The sequence below is a fragment of the Camelus dromedarius genome, chromosome 7, assembly GCF_036321535.1.
Source record: "Camelus dromedarius isolate mCamDro1 chromosome 7, mCamDro1.pat, whole genome shotgun sequence".
Lineage (NCBI taxonomy): Eukaryota > Metazoa > Chordata > Mammalia > Artiodactyla > Camelidae > Camelus > Camelus dromedarius.
In genome coordinates, this window is record NC_087442.1 from 16,661,378 (window position 1) to 16,679,921 (window position 18,544).

Here is an 18,544-nt window from a genome sequence, read left to right on the forward strand (position 1 = left end):
TCCAGGATGCTTCCACCCCCAGCCCAGCTCCCAGCTTCATGGCATTATACGAGCATGTGTCAGGAAGGAGGAAGAAGAAAGATAATCTGGCTGTGATTTCAGTCCCCTCTCTCCCTCCCCGTCCACTGCAGGCTAAAACTGGAGTGTGCATGTCTGAACCTGGATGTCCATGCACACACATGCACACTTCCCCCAAAGCACACTGTGAGAAGGGAAGCTCTCACCAAGTAGGCAAGCCAGGGAAGGGGGTGCTCGAGGGGGATACCAAAACTGGTATTTTTGCAGTGAGAACAGGAATTCCTATCAGGAATACTGTTCATGAGTGGCTGGTCCAGCAGAAGCCAACTGAGGGTCCAACCTCTTCTTCAACCCTCCCTGAAGCTCCCCTTGGGAAGCAGTGATACAGCAATAGGGGGATGGGGCGGGAGATGCTTAGCAAGCTTGGGACGAGGGGCAGTAAGAGCTGCAGGCAGAAAAGGAGTAATAGAGAAGTTTCTAGGGCAGCATGGCGCCTGTCTTGCTTTAAGCTTCCAAGGTGTTCTGCAAAACAAGGGACACAGAAACACCCCATGGTGAGGCGATCTTCAGATGCTGAATTGCTTAACTGTGATCTGAGGTCCCTCTTTCCTCTCTGGTTGATGGCACATCCTTGGCGTTGACTTCAGAGAACTCCCTCAGGCTCGGCCAGCTAAGCACTGTCTTCCTCGTGCTATCTGTGTGAAAAGTCACACTTTACAGGTTCTCGGAGAGTGATTCCAGATACTGATAGAGAAGCCAGCCCTGAATACCACTCTGCTGGCTTTGCTGCCTGTGCAGATGTTCCCAGAGATTCAATCACTCTCTCTGCATTTTCAAAGTTCGTGCTGCAAAATTAACATTAATAACCAAATGAAACTCACTTGTTTTTTTTTCAACAGAGGCCACCAATCCAGATTTGAGATTCAACCTTTTTCATCCTGTACCCAAGTAGGAAAAATTTAAGAGCATAAAGCCAGTAGCTGGCATCAAATAACCTTGGTTACTAGTTTCTACCTGATCTTGATCCCTCGTTTACAATAACTGGCCAAGCCTTTGCCATGAGCCCCAGTTCCAGCGGGCTATTAGCCGTGGTTCCAAGGAGTCTTCTCCAAGAGTAGGATAACACCTTATCCTTCATCCTCTGAAGATTGATGTTCCATTTCTGAACCCAAATTCCTGAAGGTAAATGTTGCCTTCTACCTGGCGGTAGTCTGCTCTGGTGTCTAGTTGTTCCAGACCTGGAACTTGGGTTTGTTGGAACCCTGACTCTTCCCAGGTCAAGGCTGTGTCCCTCACTTGTCAGACCACTTGTAAGAAACACGGTATTCACAGCTGGAAGGGACTGTACGCGTCATCTGGTTCGACCATTCCAACATGTCTTGGTGACAATAAACTCAGGAAATTATTCAAACAATGCCTCAAATTCAGAGCTCTCCCCTTGTCATGACGAATAAGAATGACTTAGAGTCAATTCAAAAATTTTCTCTCCAATGCCAAGGACCAGGGTCTAGGGATGCAGTTTTCAGATTGCTTGGAAAAGGGTCTGGCTAATGGGTAAAGGAAGGCTGGCCATCTCTGTCCCGTCATGTCGCTCAACACCGGTCCCTGACACAGTCCTGGTCTGTATTCGTCTGAAATTGCACCCTGACAGCCCAGCCAGCCCACAGAACCCCCGACAGGCTAGATGGCCAAACACTTTCAGGGAGGCGGGGGGTGTGGGCATCGTGCATTTTGTGGATGTGGAGAAAGCCTGATCAACTGAACCTGGGAGGCCCAGGAAATGTGGCAGATTTGGGGCAAAATGGGATCAACAGAGGCAAAAATAATTCAAAGGATGCCCTGCTGGGAGCCACCAAGCTTTTCACGGGATGCTACTTGACTGCACCAAAGTCAATTTTGACCTGGCAAGTCAAGGGTGCACTAGGTAACGGTGGTGGCAGTGCCTGGGCTGAGGGAGGGAGATGCAGAACCACACGACTCATATGCTTTGGCTGGACCACTTCTATCGAAGCAGGTAGTTTGGAGCTATCCAGCCAAGTAGTGTCAAATTACTTGTTCAGCTAGAGGTAAATATATCCCTGGGAAGGGTTGGGGCTCATCCGACACTTTTAGAGGGGTTGGGGGAGGGGGCAGTGAAATTGTGCAACTCTCAGGCAGTGTGTGGACTGTCAGCACAGAGAGCCCTGACGTCTGGGGGCCAGAAAATTCTAATGGGACCCCAAGCATGGGGAAGACTCCACAGGGCCCCCTGAGAACCACAGGCAGAGCCCGCTCCTTCCCACCATGGCACAGGCAGGGCGTGGGATCGATGGTGCCCGCAGACCCGCAGAGCTTAGCAGGGAGAAGCAATTCCAGAAGGAGAGCGCAGGGCTGATTAATGCGCCACAGCCTTTGAGAAGATTAATGTGTGGACAAGGGGAAACCAATGAATGTAATTTATTTAGACTTTCAAAAAGGCTCCATGCTAAGGGCTATTTTTAAAAGTCACCATGGAATCTGGGTTTTAAAGGACCTGCTTTTTGAGGTTAACGCCAGTGAGACACCCACATTTTCTGGCTGCCACTGCCACAAAGTATGGATGACTCGTGACTTTTACCCTGTGTGGCATTTCTAAGCAGATTCCCACCTCCTCTGGCCCCTCCAGAAGCAATTCTCACTCCCTCCCCTCTGAATTTCCATCCAGTCCTCTCTTACTTAACACTATTCACCTTATGTGTAATTCTACTTGTGTATCTCGCCCCTCATAGACTGGGACCCACCTGGGGACAGGGGCAGAGTCTTACCCATTTTTGCATCCCATCCGGTACTCTGACTAGGAGTTCCTCTCCCTGAGTAGGGAAAACACAGTGACCTCAGACCCAGCAATCTTATCCACCACAGCTTATACCTGGGGCTACGTCCCAAGCACCTCAGATTTGGCATGGCCAGCCCTGCAGCCATCATCTCCAGCCCTGTCACACACAGCCACTCCTCCATGTCCCCTCTCGGTTAGTCACCCTGCTCCCACCCACCTGGTGATACCCACTTCTCTTCATCCTCACCACACCCACCATATTGGGGCCCTCACTGCTGCATCTGTATAACAACACTTTCCAACTGGTCACAAATTTCAAAGGCCAGTGTGCAGGGCTCTCTCTGTCCCTGCCCAATTTCCCCTCCAGCCTCCCCTTTGTGCCACCTTCTGTCCCGTGTGTGCTGGGTGGGGGGGTCCCTGTAGGTCCTTCGTACACCTGGATAACTCCTGCTGTCCTCTGATTACCTCCCACTTTTCCTTGTCCTCGCTTCTTCCAGCTTCTTCTTGTAGTGAAATATTTCATTACAAGAATGAATGAATGAGCACATAGCAATTGCTTTTCCTATGTGCTCATTCATTCATTCAACAAACATTTCTTGAGCAGCTACTATGTAACAGGCATTTTATTAGGCAAGGGTGATAGAACAGTGAACAGGACTGATGGTCTCTATTTTCACAGAGCTCAGCATCTAATGAGGGGCAAAGATAATTTTACAAGGAAGTATAAAAAACATAGTAAGTGTTAGAATGAATGCCCCCATCTACCACAGGGCCTTTTTATATGCTATTCCCACCCCCTGGTGAACTCTCTCTCCCCTTTGTCTAGTACTCCTCCAGGTTAAACTCAATTAGTTCCCCCAGGCTAGATCAAATTCCTCTCCTTTATGCTTTTGTCACATTTAGTACTTCATAAAAGCATTTAACACAATTATAATTGTGTATGTATTTGTATCACTGCTTGATTAATGGCGACTAACTCCTCGAGCCTGTAAGCCTTGGAAATGCTGGGCCAGGCACAGTTTGCTCACCATGATAAACCTGGCATGACAGACACATACCAGGTATTTGTTGTATGATGAAATGCTAGGGAAGTGAACAGCAGTCTCCCACCTGGTTTTTCGGGGGGTTAGGCAAAGCTGCCCAGAGGAATTGATAAATCAGACACCCTGAAGGGAGTGCAGGAATTAGGCCAAGAGCAGGTGGGCAGTAAAAGCGTTCCAGGCAGCAAACACAGCATTGGGAAGACTCTGTAGCTGGAAGGCTGGTGTTTATAAGCACATGTTTCCAGAGTAAGGGGACTTATTCCCCAAGGGGTGCACAAGAGAACCCTTTAGGAAGCGGGAAAAAAATATTCATCAACTAATGCTGAATTTTTAATCTAACTGAATAAGAAAGAAATTAAGCTCTCCTATTATCTAATAAACAGGCTGAAGCCAGCTACTCCCTTAGTGTTAGAGGGTCACGTGCCGTACAAAGTCCAAAGTCCATGACGTATCTGAAGGAGCAACAGCTGTGCCCTAACGTGCAGCTTATGTGTGTCTGTTACATGAACTCACGGAGCGTATTACTTAGCCTAACGTGACCCTCACAAAATGAAACATGGTTTAAAGGGGGTCCTGCCAAGAAGTCACAGAGTGAAGGTAATGCTAATAATATAAGTACAAGTGAACGAGATTATCTCCTTCTGAGCTGACACTGCCTCATACAAGCTCATACAATGTCAGCCACATTATGAGATGAAAACAATGGTTTAATAAGACCTGACAAGAAGACTGCCAAAAGAATACAAAATTGTCACCAAGTCTGCTCGAAATGTGGATTTGCGCCCTCTGCTGTTAAGGTTGAACTTTGCTGTTTATGGTTCTCATCTTGATACATTAGTTAATGGTAACAAGGCATGTGCACAATTTATAAATAAATATGCATCCCTTAGAGTATATACTCATACGTGTGTGCATATATACAGAAGCCTAGAAGGTTTTTGCATCTTCATTTGTTGTTTTCTAATTGAGGTGTATAACCCAAACTTTGGAAATCATTTCATTCAAGAACTGAAAGAAGACAAGATGGTAGAACTGGCGAGTAGAGGAGAGAGATTAGTCTAGAGAGGTAAGCAGGACATGCATCTCTATCATAGCACTAATTGTACTGTTTATAATTGTTTATTTTATGGATACTTAGGGTTAAATTACACCCAATAATTTATGCATATGAGTATTTTGTGGATAAGATTCATAACCTTCATACAATTCTCTGAAGGTCCATGTCTTTGTAAATTTTAACTGATTTAGTTAATGGCCTATGTCTCCCAACTAAACTGTGTTCCTTGATGTTGAAGACTCTCATCTTTACGATCATCATCATCATCATCATAGATACGAAACAGGGATTCAATGATTATTGAATGAATGAAGGATTTACTTATTGCTTTCTCTTCCAGCAGTGGAAGACAAAGAAACCAGAAAACCACATGCAGCCAAAAGCTGATTCTTTCTCATAGAAAGAGAGTCTGGTAGGTTTTATTCAATATACAGCTACACAGCACTGACTGTATGCAGACATAAGTCTTTGAGCGATATTAACACATTCAGTCCTTGAATAAAACCTAGGAGGAAGGTGCTATCATTGCCCTACTTCCTGCATGGTAGAGCTGAGGGACAGGGAGGTTAACTGGCCTGTCGAGGGGATGCAGCTGGTAAGTGGCAGGGGCAAGGGTCAAACCCAGACAGTCTGGCTGCAGTCTGTGCCAGGGACCACCACGCTGCGGCATGACCTGCGTGTCGGCTCACATCGGAAAAGGGTCTTGTCATCAGAAGATACTCAGTGTAACCTGACAGCAAAGACACCTGCCACGACCTCACTCATTCTGTGGCAAGTAATGACCTTCAAAAGCAAAGTAGGAAAAAAGCAGATTTAGATTCCAACGCCTTGGGTTCCTGTAGCCATGAATGATGCACTTGAGTGGACAGTTTTACCTTGTGAGATAGAAAACTGCTGACAAAGTTGTGAGATTATATTTAACGTTTTATGGTGGATATCCTCAAAAATATCCAAAAGTGTAGTGAAAAACACAGTGAACCTCCATAGACCCCCTCACTCAGCCCCAACAATTACCAACACGTGGCCAATCACATTTTATTCTTATGCTCACTCACTACCCCCTTTATTATTTTTAAGTAAACTCCTGATATTGTGTGATTTCATAATGGGACTTTAAAATATTGTATTACTCACTTAGAATCTGTCTAGAAATGAAATCAGGAGACTTGAGTTTGAGCCTTGCCTCTACAATTTTCCAGCTGTGTCCTTGGGCAATAACTTCTCTGAGCCTCAGTTGCAACATCTGTAAATCATGGATAATATCTGTTTTACCCTGTAGTTTTTGAGGATGAGTTAAGTCAACACATGTAAGAGTAATTTCTAAACTGTAAGGTCTTGATTGAACCTCAGTATAAGTCTACTTCCATCTTACCCCACCATGAGAACTGTAAAGGTTATTTTCATATGGCAAGACAATGGTGACCAGTTACTTGGTCAAATACCAGTCTAGATGTTGCTGTAAAAGTATTTTTAAGGTGTGGTTAACATTTACAATAAGATGGCTTTAAGTAAAGCAGACCAGCCTCCATAATATGGGGGGTCTCATCCAATCAGTTGAAGATCTTCAGAGAAGACTGAGGTTTCCCCCCAAAGAAGAAATTCTGCCTCCAGGTTGTAGCACAGAAATTCTGCCTCCAGATTGTAGCACAGAAATTCTGCCTGATTTTTCAGCCTTTGGATTAAAGGCTGCAATGTCAACTCACTCAAATTTTCAGCCTGCCACTTGACAATGGAGTTTGGACTTGCCAGACTCACAATCACGTCTGGCTTCAAATTGGGATTTGCCAATGAGAATCCACTGCACGCAATCGGAGGATGGAGGAAGAGAGGGGTTGGGGTATTTATTCCCTTGACTTTTCCCTGGTAGGTTGTACTAAGCTGCTCTTCCCAAGTGGTCCTTTCCACTGCCCAGGTTCAGTACCACTTCCTCCCCTCCCCTAGAGGTGATGGGGTGACAGTGCTCTCTCCACATTGTTCCCAGCCCCAGGCACTAACCCTGTGGTCTCCTCACACTGTGCCCACACCTTTGTTAATGGTCCCTTTATTAATCTCTTCTCAGTTACCCAGTTTGAGCATGCCACCTATTTCTCACAGGGACCCTGAGTGATACAGATGCTAGAAAAAGCAGTTTAATGGAGAATCACATGCTAGTTATGTGGATTAAACAAATTCACTAAGAATTCCATTAGGAAAACTTCAGGTGCTCATCAGTATCACTTTTCTGGAGTTCCCAGACGGCCACGTTCCAAGCTGTAAAGCTCTCTGAGAACCTGAGCTAGTGCGTCCTCCACTCACTCCCTCTCCAAAGGTGTTCTCTACTGGGAGCGGGACTCGCTCAGGTCCCTTAAGTCTGCCCTTGACCCTTTACTGCATCTTGGGAGGAAGGAGAACCAGCTCCTTCCCTTTCTCACAGTACCTCTTCACCTCATTCCTTCCGTGCCCCTGCCTCCTCTTTCCCCAGCCTCTGAGCCTTACTCCCTTTGGGACCAGCTAGCCCACAGCCTCTGAAGCCAGCTCAGTCAAGGCCAGAGAGTCCCCATCAGTGGCTAATGATGGCCTCCAGTTCAGCCTCTCCCCAACACACATGCCAAAAAATACTTTGGTTATGTAAGTCGCTATTGTCATTTTTCTTTTAGATGTGGTGATTCAACAGTTTGGCCATTTCTGCAGGACTACACAATTAATTTCAATCGAGAGCTAATTGGATATCCTTTCATTTCCCCACTAGGCTCTAGCGTGGCTCCCACCACCCCTTGCCCCCATAAATATTTATAACTCCACTCCAAATGTTAGCAGTATGTTTTGAAAAATACATCCAATTATAACAGGAATCTGATATTATATTCAAAGCTAGTCACAGCCTTTCCTTCCTCGGCAGCTTACTTTGAAAACTGGAAAACAACCTTTCTTTGTTTATTAAAAAAAACAAAACAAAAACTTGTGTGTATATATATATATATACCACAACACTGTAAATCAATTATGCTTCAATTAAAAAAAAAGAACCAAAAAAGAAAAAAAACCCCACAAAAACTGGACCTCTATTCACCAACACATCAGTGTGTGGAAATTTTGCTTCAAATAATTAAAAATATTAATAAACTACAAAGCAGTCCTTTCGCCTGCTACAGCAAAAGCTGTCCATTTTAATGAGACACTGATACAACGTAGTGATTTTGATGTTCCCCTGATTTCATTAAAATGGGATTATGTGTGGGTGGGTGTGTGTAGCCGTAAGAACAAACTCAAAGACCTGAAGTCCGAAAGCTGTTTGAAACCTAATTAAAATGGCCCTTAGGATTTGGGGCACAGCAAGAATGTAAACACCATCTCCCTGCCAACTGCCTCTGTCAAGAACATACAGCTTGAATTCAGCCAGCATTCCTGCTTTTGGAGTTTATGACTCAGCTGGTGAGTGGCCTGTGGATGATTATTACCGACCTGAGTCATCAGTTAGCGGGGCCTCTCTGACATCCTTCCCCAGCCAAATTTCCGTTAGACCGTGGCACCTGGAAATGGGGGGCTTCCCGCAGCAAATCTGCTCAGCCAACCTGGCTGGGGAAAGATCTTCTACTCAGTAATGGGGAAAAGCAGCCTGGGACGAGGCTGAAAAATCTCTGGGAACCAGACCTGCTGGGGACCACAGCAGGGACCTGACCCTCCTCCCAGCCTGACCCCACAAGGTGGCAGAAACCAGGACCCCAAAGATTCACAGCTTTTCAGAGCAAGTGGCTTTTCTTTGTCCTTGTAAGGCATTAGCCTCCGTATCTTGGGAGCCATTTAGAAACAGTGGGTGAGAAGTAAAGGAACGTGCCCAAATTAGCCCCTGGTGGACTCATTTCTCTATCCTGCTCTCTGAACCTTTCCTCTTCAAACCCTGCCTCCTCCACTCTCTCTACCGCTTCTCTCAAATGCGCTTTGAAAGAAGTTATCAAACAGCCAAAGGAAAGAAAAAGATTTTACATGGAAACGTTTGTCCTCCTTCTTTTCGCTCTGGAACTAAACCCCCAAGCTGGGTGGTGAGTGTGTCTGCTGGGATGTTCAGTTCTTTCTACTAGTCTGTCTTTGCATGTCTTAGGAAGGGCCTGGGCTTCAGGGTCAGGTAGATCTGGGTTCTATTTATGCTAGATTACTTTGGGACAATTTTAACCTTTCTGGTCTGCAGTACCTCATGTGTCCATAGGGCCTCATAACAGGATAATTATGAAGATTAAATTTAGCTAATGAATACAAAGAAGCAATGGGCAGAAGTTGGAATATCTCAGGTCTTCAATCGCACGACAGACACCAAGCTATCTACCCAAACCATTACTGGGGCACGGAATTTACATGCTCCTTGGAAAAGAATAATTAAGGCCCATCATGAACGTATAAATTATGAGACTTACCAAGGGGAAACCCTAACCTGGAAACTTTGAGACAATACTCCTGACTCCTAGGTTTCTAACTCTCTCTCGAGAATTAAATTCTCCCCATGAGTTTGCGTTCTCCCAGCTGCTCTGGGAGCCACTGTCTTCTGTTGTTTAAATGGATCAGAAGTTCAAATGAGGACAAGATTCTGTTTTTTGGCTTTAGCTGTGACATTTCTTCTCACTGCACCTGCAGGACTTAAATCGGGTCTCCTGGTCCCATTCATGCCCCTATTACAGTCTGTCCCAATAGTGAGAGGAATTTTCTTAAAAATAAATCAGGTGGTGTCTTTCCATCTCACTGTTTATCCATTCACCTATTGAAGGACATTGTGGTGGCTTCCAGTTTTTGGCCATTATGAATAAAGCTGCTATCAACATTTGTGTGCAGGTTTTTATGTGGATATAAGTTTTCAGCTCATTTGGGTAAATACCAAGAAGCACGATTGTTGGATCAAATGGTCAGGAAATGGCTAACTTTGTAAGAAACTGCCAAACTGTCTTCCAAAGTGGCTGTATCGTTTTGCATTCCCACCAGCCATGAGTGAGAATTCCTATTGCTCCACATTTTCACCAGCACTTCATGTTGTCTGTGTTTTGGACTTTAACATTCTAAAAGATGTGTATAGTATCTTGTCATTTTAATTTGTGGTTCCCTAATGACACATGATATCCATCATGCCTTTGTGTTTTTTTTCCTAGTTCATCAGCCCTATGGAATCAGAGACTCCTGTTTCACTTATTCCTGTCTGCCCCATACCTCAGAACAGCATCTATATAAGGTCCGTTCTTTATAAGTGTTTGTTAAATAAATAAATACATTTTAAGAACAGTGGGTGTAGGGAAGATGGCGTCAGTCATGCTCCCTCGCCTGACGTCTGGTGCCCAGTGACTTAGCAATATTATCCCGCATGCGCAGTACCCATGTGTTGGTACGTCGTGATGACTTGCGCTGCGCAAGCGCAGAGGTCAGCCCGTAGGTCAGTCGGCTGCTTGCCGGTTTTTGCGAGCCTCGCGATATAAGGCGGGCGGGACTTTCCGCCAGCGCCGCCGCCGCCATTGAAGCTCAGGGACTCCACTCCGCTCCGCAATAAAGGCGCGTTTGAGATGCGGCTCTGCGAGTGTTCGTCTGTCTGCCCGAGTCCGTGAGCCTGCCAAGCCTGGAGCTCTGTGAGCACCTACAGTACAGTGGGTTTTATAATTTTTAGTTCTCAGTTGCATTCATTGTCCAAGATGACCTCCTAACATCTTGTGGAGACTGGCCTTCCACCCACAGACCTTCGTGGACCTGACATTGTGAGACTAAACACAGCTCCAGGAGGGGCAGAGTGACACTCAGCCTTTTTTATATTTGGGGGAAGGTGGTGGGAAGTATAATAGCCCCCTAAAGATTCCCACATCCTAATCCCCAGGACCTCTGAATATGTCGCCTTGCTTGACAGAAGGGATTTTGCAGATATGGTTAAATTAAGGCTCCTAAGGAAAGTAGCCAGAATCCGTCAGGTGGGTCTAATTAACCACAAGGGTCAACATATGAGGGAGGTAGGAGGGTCAGAGGCTGGAAGGTGGTCACGTGATGACAGAGGCAGCGGTCAGAGTGTTGCAGGACCATGAGCCAAGGAATGTGGCAGCTTCCAGAAGCTGGAAAAGGCAAAAAATGGATTCGCCCGGAAGCTCCCAGAAGTTTCACAGCCACGCTGGTCTCTAGAACGGTAAGAGAATAAATTTTGTGTTGCTTTAAGCCATTAAACTAGTGGTAATTTGTTTCGGCAGCTGTAGAGAACCAACACAGGGGGCACCTGCATATAAGAAAATAATGAAAATGTGTGAGAAATGCTAGAATCAAAATTGATCTCTGTGATGGACTGATCTCGAAGACGAGGAAATGATGAAAACTTCTTCAGGGGAAAAGCGCTGTATTCTCAGCAGTGTGCTCAAAAGGCAAGGAGTCAGTCCCCGGAGTGCAGCCCGCAAATGGTGCAGAGAAATTAAGCACTCCTTTTCCATAGGTGGTATGTTGTTTCCCTCCGTTTTCCCAGAGCCTGCTGGAGCATCAGGCACAGAGTGGGTGCTCTGAACATGTGTGTAGAGAGTAGGGTGGCAGGGACTGGAATGGAGGAGAATACTGGGTTGGAGGCAGAGGTCCTACCGGAAGTGGGAGATTTGGTTACTGGCAGATGTCCAGGTGCTGAGGTTCTTCTGAGCCTACAGAGGCCCCTCGGAGAAAAGGGGAGGGAATAGTATTGCAAGAAAGGCCAGAGGAGGTGGTGGCCGAGGTCAGTTTTGCTTCCATTTTCAGCAGGTCCTGAACAGTTCTGTAGTTCCTAAGCTGCCCTGACCCTGAGCTATAGACCTGTCTGTGCTCATCCTGGTCCCTGATGGGGCGCATCCCTTTGGGCTCAACGTGCATAATGAAGGATCAGGTAGGCTGCCCAGGCTTGATTTCAAAGACAAGGAACCTGGTCTCGCTGTACAGATGGCAACTGGCCTGTCTTGCCTTCCTTTATCTGTATCTGAGGCTTCTGTTTTCCCAGAGCCAGCACAACACAAGGTCAGCCCATAAGAAAGCCAATCAAACCAAACATTTAATGGTTTTTAGTACTATTAGTGGAGAAGAATCCCATGGTGCAACGTATCTCTCACTCTATTGTTATCTTACTCCTCCTCCTTTTTACTTTCCTCCTTCTCATCTCCAAGGTAGAACAAACATATAAATAAATAAGGTTTGTATTCTTAAGCAGAATAACTTTGGCACTTTCTCTGAAACCTTGGCACCAGAGAACAGCTATGCTTCAAAGCAATTGACTACACAAGTGAGCTTATCAAGGCATTTTTCTCAAAAAGGCAAGCCTCTTCCTAAGATAAATTCTTGTACCAGCTACTAAGAGGATAGCATTTTTCATCTCATTGTGCCTGGGAACTGCAGCTGAGTAGAGTAAGGCGTCTGTCACACAGACAGTCTCCTGGCCCGGACCCCAGGTGCTCGTGGCTGAGTTCTGCAATAAAAGAGCAAGTCAAATCCCAGAGCGCTTTTTCATCATTATCTCCACAGGGTTCTGAGAACACAAGACACCACTATACTGGTCCCAGCAGCTCTGCAGTGGTGGGAGATAGTGCCAGGGACTTCAGAAGTGCCACATGACAACTCCCTTGCTCTGATATCTAGGCTTTCAAATCAGGCATCAGCTGGTGGCAGTTGCAGTGGGGACCTAGGTAGAAAATTCATGCCTGGATGTTGCTTTTGGAGTTGACCCAATCTGGCATCATTCAATGGACAGGAAAAGGAAAACTGCACTGTGTTACAAAGATAACCAATGCATAGAATTCACAGGAGACACCCTCACTCCAGGGCGCCTTGAATGCTCTGGGAGGGATTTGAGCATTAAACAGATGAACTGCACTAGGTTCTCAGCAGGGGATAACAGGGGTCTCTCTGCTAGATTTCTATCATGAATAGGAAATAATCCATCATACCAAACATATCCTCTGTCAGTTTGCCTTCCACGGCACATGGCAATGTGGCTTGTCTTGCTCAAGGTTATTTAAGGATAATTTCGAAGCGCGGAGGAAAGAGAGCTTGGCTGACTTGGCCTCTTTTGCTTTCTCTCCTATCTCCCTTTCTCCTTCCTCTCTGAGGGACACAAATATGGAGACAAAACTTCTCGTTGATGATCCAGGAAAGGGCAGAGAGAGTTCCATCTCTGATTAAAGACACTCCTGAATTGTGTTAACAACTTCCTTATCCCTCCATCTTTCCCACTCCTCCCAGTCAATTCTTTTGATACACGTGAGCTAAGATCTTGGTATCTACACATAAGGGATGCTAAAAGCTAATTCTGTAAGGTTAAAAGTCCTTTTCCTAAAACTCTCAGATAAAACCAGTGTCCTTATAACCTGCTAAATCCTATAATTTTTAATGTGAGCTAGAGCCCTTTCTTCCATTTGCTCCACAGTCATTATGTTGTCATCAGTATCCTTTTAATCTCTTTAAGTTGTAAATAGATGAGCCACAAATTGGGAAAGATAAGAAATCTACTGGAAGAGAGATGAAAGTTCAGTGCTGTTGTAAGCTTTACTCAGTGTCAATGCCAGTTTGTTTCATCTAATGATCTGCATGGGGTATGAGTGTAAAGAGTGCTTACGTTGGTGCTCATGGTTATAAATCTTGTACCACCCTTTGGTCTATGCCTGACTCTCTCCCGTTGCTCAGGGTTGTTTCAGCATTCCCCCATGCAGCGCCACCTCCAGACAGCGGTCACCCAGGTGCAGCTGGAACCTCTGACCTCGTGCTGCCTTCCGCCTCATCCCCACAGCTGCTACGTCCTCCCTAGCACACAGGAATGAGGTCCTAATTGGCTTCTCAAAGGCTGGATGTTCTGGCTTCAGCATCCTTTCTTTCTGCCAAATCTGAATTACGACTGCTTCTCTGGACCATCCACTCTACCTGCCTTTTCTTCTTTACACCCGACATCTGTGGATTTTCTCTTCTGTGGGTTTATTAGTACGTTTAACCAGCATTGATATCTATAGTTTTCTCCTACAGTGTGCATCATATAATTTTAAGTCTTTTTTGTTCTTACATTCTCTTTCCCTGCATCCCTGACTCCCACGCACACGCACACAGTAAAAACTCCTATACCCAGTACTTCACCCATTAGAATGCTTTTTGCCTACACATTGATGCGTTTTTGCCTCATTTTCTACTACCCTATGATGAGAAACTTAGACTTACAATGATCACAAAATTCTTATACCAAGCAGTATTGGCTATCATTTGTCTAGATCTGTGAAATACCTGGTATAGAGATGAGGAAATTGAGAGTTGCTGTTTAAGAAACTTGTTTAACATTAGACTGCTAGCACGTGGTGGAGCTGGGACCTATTTCAAGGTCTTTTTGACTCTAGAACATGTTTTCTTAACTCATGGCCTGGTTCTGGTACCGAGAATTTGAAATCAGTGCTGACACTAACATTTGATTGCTGTACCACTCCTCTGTACTTCTGGACTCCCCACCTTTCCGTGTAATACTCATAATTTTAGGAAGGATGGGGGAAGCCTTGTGCATTCTGTCCCACCTTTATGCCGCTGGCCCCAGGTGTCCTGAGCCTAGTCCATCCCACTCAGCAGTGTCCCCAAGCCAATTCCCTCATCAACAAAACTCCTCTCCTTTCCCTCAGATGGCAGATAAAAACAGCCTGCTTTATTTTTAGACCCTAAGTATAAAACAAACCCTACTTTAGAATCATTCTAGCAGTCACTTTAGAAATTGTTTATAAATGGTAGTGTTTGTCCTTGGTGAGCAAAGTTAAAATTTGAACATGACCTTCCGAGCCTGAAGATGAGAAAAACCTATGGACTGAAAATAACCAAAAGGATTTGAAATGGCTCGTGCATGCCGAATTCCTTTTGTGATTAAAATAGAGAATTTTGAAATAAATAACACAATTCAATAAACACACATGATTCCACTTGAATAAGATCCAAAGGTATTTTTGGTTTAGGGTTCCACTGTTTTTCTGGGCTCATTGAAGGACACAGAGCAATTTATTTTCAACCTGTGTTTCTGTTATTTGATTTAGAGGTCTGTGCATCAGAGAAGCAAAAATATCTGGAGCTGGGGCTGAGTAGGTGTGAATTACAGATTGACAGCAATTAGTATTTTAATAATATATCATGTCGACTAAGGTCCTTTTTACACTGATGTCAGTCTGATCTCAAAATAACTTTTCTTCTGAATCTAGACTGCTCTGGTGAATTTAATATTATTAGAATGTTTTCAAAATGTTCTTAGCTACTTTCACCTGTTCTCCAGAATTATAATTATGAACCTTATAATTATATTGCCAGTTTCCAAAAAAAATAGTCCCATCAGCATGTTGATTGGGTTTTTAATAAATGGATAAACTAATCTGGGAAAATTTAACATTTTTACAGTATTCAGCCCTGTTATCTAGAAGTATGCATATGTCTCCATCATTTTAAAACTTAAATTTATGAGTAGTGAGTATATTTTGCTGTTTTACCTCCCAAACTATAATAATTTTATGCTATTTTTAAAAAAAAATTCTGCTTTTTTATTCCTTTTATTTTCCTAAGATTTGTTTTAATCTTATTATTCTCTATTCATCTATTATTTATTTTTTAAATTGAAGTAAAGTTAATTTATAAATATATTAGTTTTAGATATATAGCATAGTGATTCAGTATTTTTACAGATTATACTTCATTAAAAGTTATTATAAGATAATGGCTATTATTCCTTGTGCTACACAGAATAGCCTTGTTGCTTATCTATTTTATACAAAGTAGTTTGTATCTTTAACCCCATCTTGCCCCTCCTCCCTTACCTCTCCCCGCTAGTAACCGCTAGTTTGTTGTCTCTATCTGTAAATCTGTTTCTGTTTTGCTATACATGTTAGTTTGTTTTACTTTGTAGATCCTACATATAAGTGATATCATAGAGTATTTGTCTTTCTGACTTATTTCATTAAGCATCATATTCTCTAGATCCACCTATGTTGCTGCAAATGGAAGAATTTCATTCTTTTTTTATGACTGAGTAATATTCCAGTGTGTGTGTGCACGTGCACATGTGTGTGTGTGTGTGTGTGTAGGTTTCACATCCTCTTTATCCATTTGTCTGTTGATAGACACTTGGGTTGCTTTCATATCTTAGCTACTGTGAACATTGGGATGCATATATCTTTTTGAATTAGTGTTTTTGTTTTTTCCAGATATATACCCAGGAGTGGAATTGCTGGGTCATATGGTAGTTCTATTTTCAGTTTTTTGAGGAACCTCCATAGTGTTTTCTATAGTGGCTTTACCTATTTACATTCCCACCAACAGTGTACAAGGGTTCTCTTTTCTCTACATTTTCACCGACATTTGTTATTTGTAGACTTTTTGATGATAGTGATTCTGACAGGTGTGTGGTGACACCTCACTGTGGTTTTACTTTGCATTTCTCTAATAATTAGGGATGTTGAACATCTTTTCATGTGCTTGTTGGACATCTGTATGTCTTCTTTGGAAAAATGTCTATTCAAGTCTTCTGCCATTGTTTTGATTGAGTTGTTTGGTTTTTTTGATATTGAGTTGTATGAACTGTTTATATATTTTGGATATTAACCCTTTGTCAGTTATATCATTTGCAAATATTTTCTCCCATCTTTAGGTTGTATTTTCATTTTGTTGATAGTTTCCTTTGCTGTGTAAAAGCTATTAAGTTTAATTAGGTCTCATTTGTTTACTTTTGCTTTATTTCTTTTGCCTTAGGAAATAAGATCCAAAAAATACTGCTATGATTTATGTCAAAGAATGTCCTACCTATGTTCTCTTACAGGAATTTTATGGTTTCATGTCTTACACTTAGGTCTTTAATCCATTTTGAGCTATTTTTGTATATGGAGTGAGGAAATTTTCTAATCTCATTGTTTTACATGTTGCTGTCCAGTTTTCCCAACACCACTTATTGAAGAGACTGTTTTTTCTTCATTGTATATTGTGCCTCCTTTGTCATAGATTAATTGACCATAAGTGCATGGGTTTATTTCTGGGCTGTCTATTCTGTTCCATTGATCTATGTATCTGTTTTTGTGCCAGTGCCATGCTGTTTTGATTACTATAGCTTCATAGTGTAGTCTGAGGTCCGGGAGGGGGTGATTCCTCCAGCTTTGTTCTTTTTCCTCAAGATTGCTTTGGCAATTTGGGATCTTTTGTAGTTCTATGTGAATTTTAGGATTATTTGTTCTAGTTCTGTGAAAAATGCCATGGGTATTTTGAAAGAGATTGCACTAAATCTGTAGATTGCTTTAGTTACTTTGGCCATTTTTAATAATATTAATTGTTCCAATCCAAGAGCACAAGATATCTTTCCATTTCTTTGTATCATTTCTTTGTATTCTTTATTAATCTTTTTTTTCTTTTTAACAAAATAAGAATATAGTTTATGAAATAAGAAAATTGAGTCTGAGGTTACCTATAGTAGTGCTTTGGTTGCCTTCCATTAGACTTCATATCTTCATAGCTAATCTATTTTATTATTTTCCTCTTTAAACTTTTATTCTTTGGGGTAATAGAGGATGCAACTAAAAAATAATAACAATAGTAAAAATAGCAACAGCTAATATGTATTGAGTGCTTATTATATGCCAACGACTATAATAAGCTCTGTAGAACTCATTTGTTCCTCAAAACACTCACAGAAGGTAGCTCTTTTACAGATTAAGAAACCAAGGTTGAGTTAGTAAACCAGAACGTGACGCCAAAGTTTCTGCCTTTTGTTTTCAATCCTCATAATTTCCACGCATCTGAATTTCTTGAGGTTGTCATTTGGGACCTGTATTTAAGTTTGGCATTGGTAGTGCAACAGAGGTGCTTGATAAGAAAGCTGTTGAAATGTACAAGCTTGGAAGTTGATCTGTTAGTGAGCATCCCCTTTGCCCTTATCTGCACTGCCTACCTCCTCAAAGACTAAGAGGTTTCTACAAGTCTCAGTGACCATGCTTCTCTCCCTTCCTCCTGCTTGCGCTGGAACAACTAAGCCTTTTAAATTTATCAAAGATCTGCTGCATCATGGAGCCTATTTATCACAATTTCAATTCTGTCCTTTATTGCCTCCAAAGGGAATGTTTAAAAATTCTTTTGAAAAGTAATAAATATTTTTTTTGCTTTTTAGTTTCCCTGCAAGCCTCTCTCTACTGTTTCCATTTTTATCTCACCCCGTTGCCTGTTCATCTCAACTTCACCCATCACTTTCTTCTTTCTTGTAGAGCCCATATCTTCTTACATGCTACTACCCATATCAAATTACCCTCTAAAATTTTCCTCTGGTTTCAGAGACCTGCCCTCACCCTGAGCCATGGACATTGCATCCTTCTTTCTCCTCATGTTTTCTCTCTTTCTCTATGCTCATCCCAAACTTGGTGCCCATTAAGAGACAGAGCATGGAAGTATCACTGGTCCTGCTCTCTGCCCCTTTCCTGCTCTGGACTTGGCATGTAAGTCAGTGTGCAGAACCCCTGTGCTGGTTCCTAGGTCCTGCAGGCTTTTCTTACTTAACTTTGCTGAACAGAGATGGGACCCCTGCTTCCCCTCTGCTTGATTTTTCTGATGCTCTGACTGGTGTGACAATAAAAGACATTATCCACTTGCACGATAAGTAGACCTCTTTCTGTCTCTACCTTGACTTCCAACAATTTTTCTCAACTGTGAATCCAG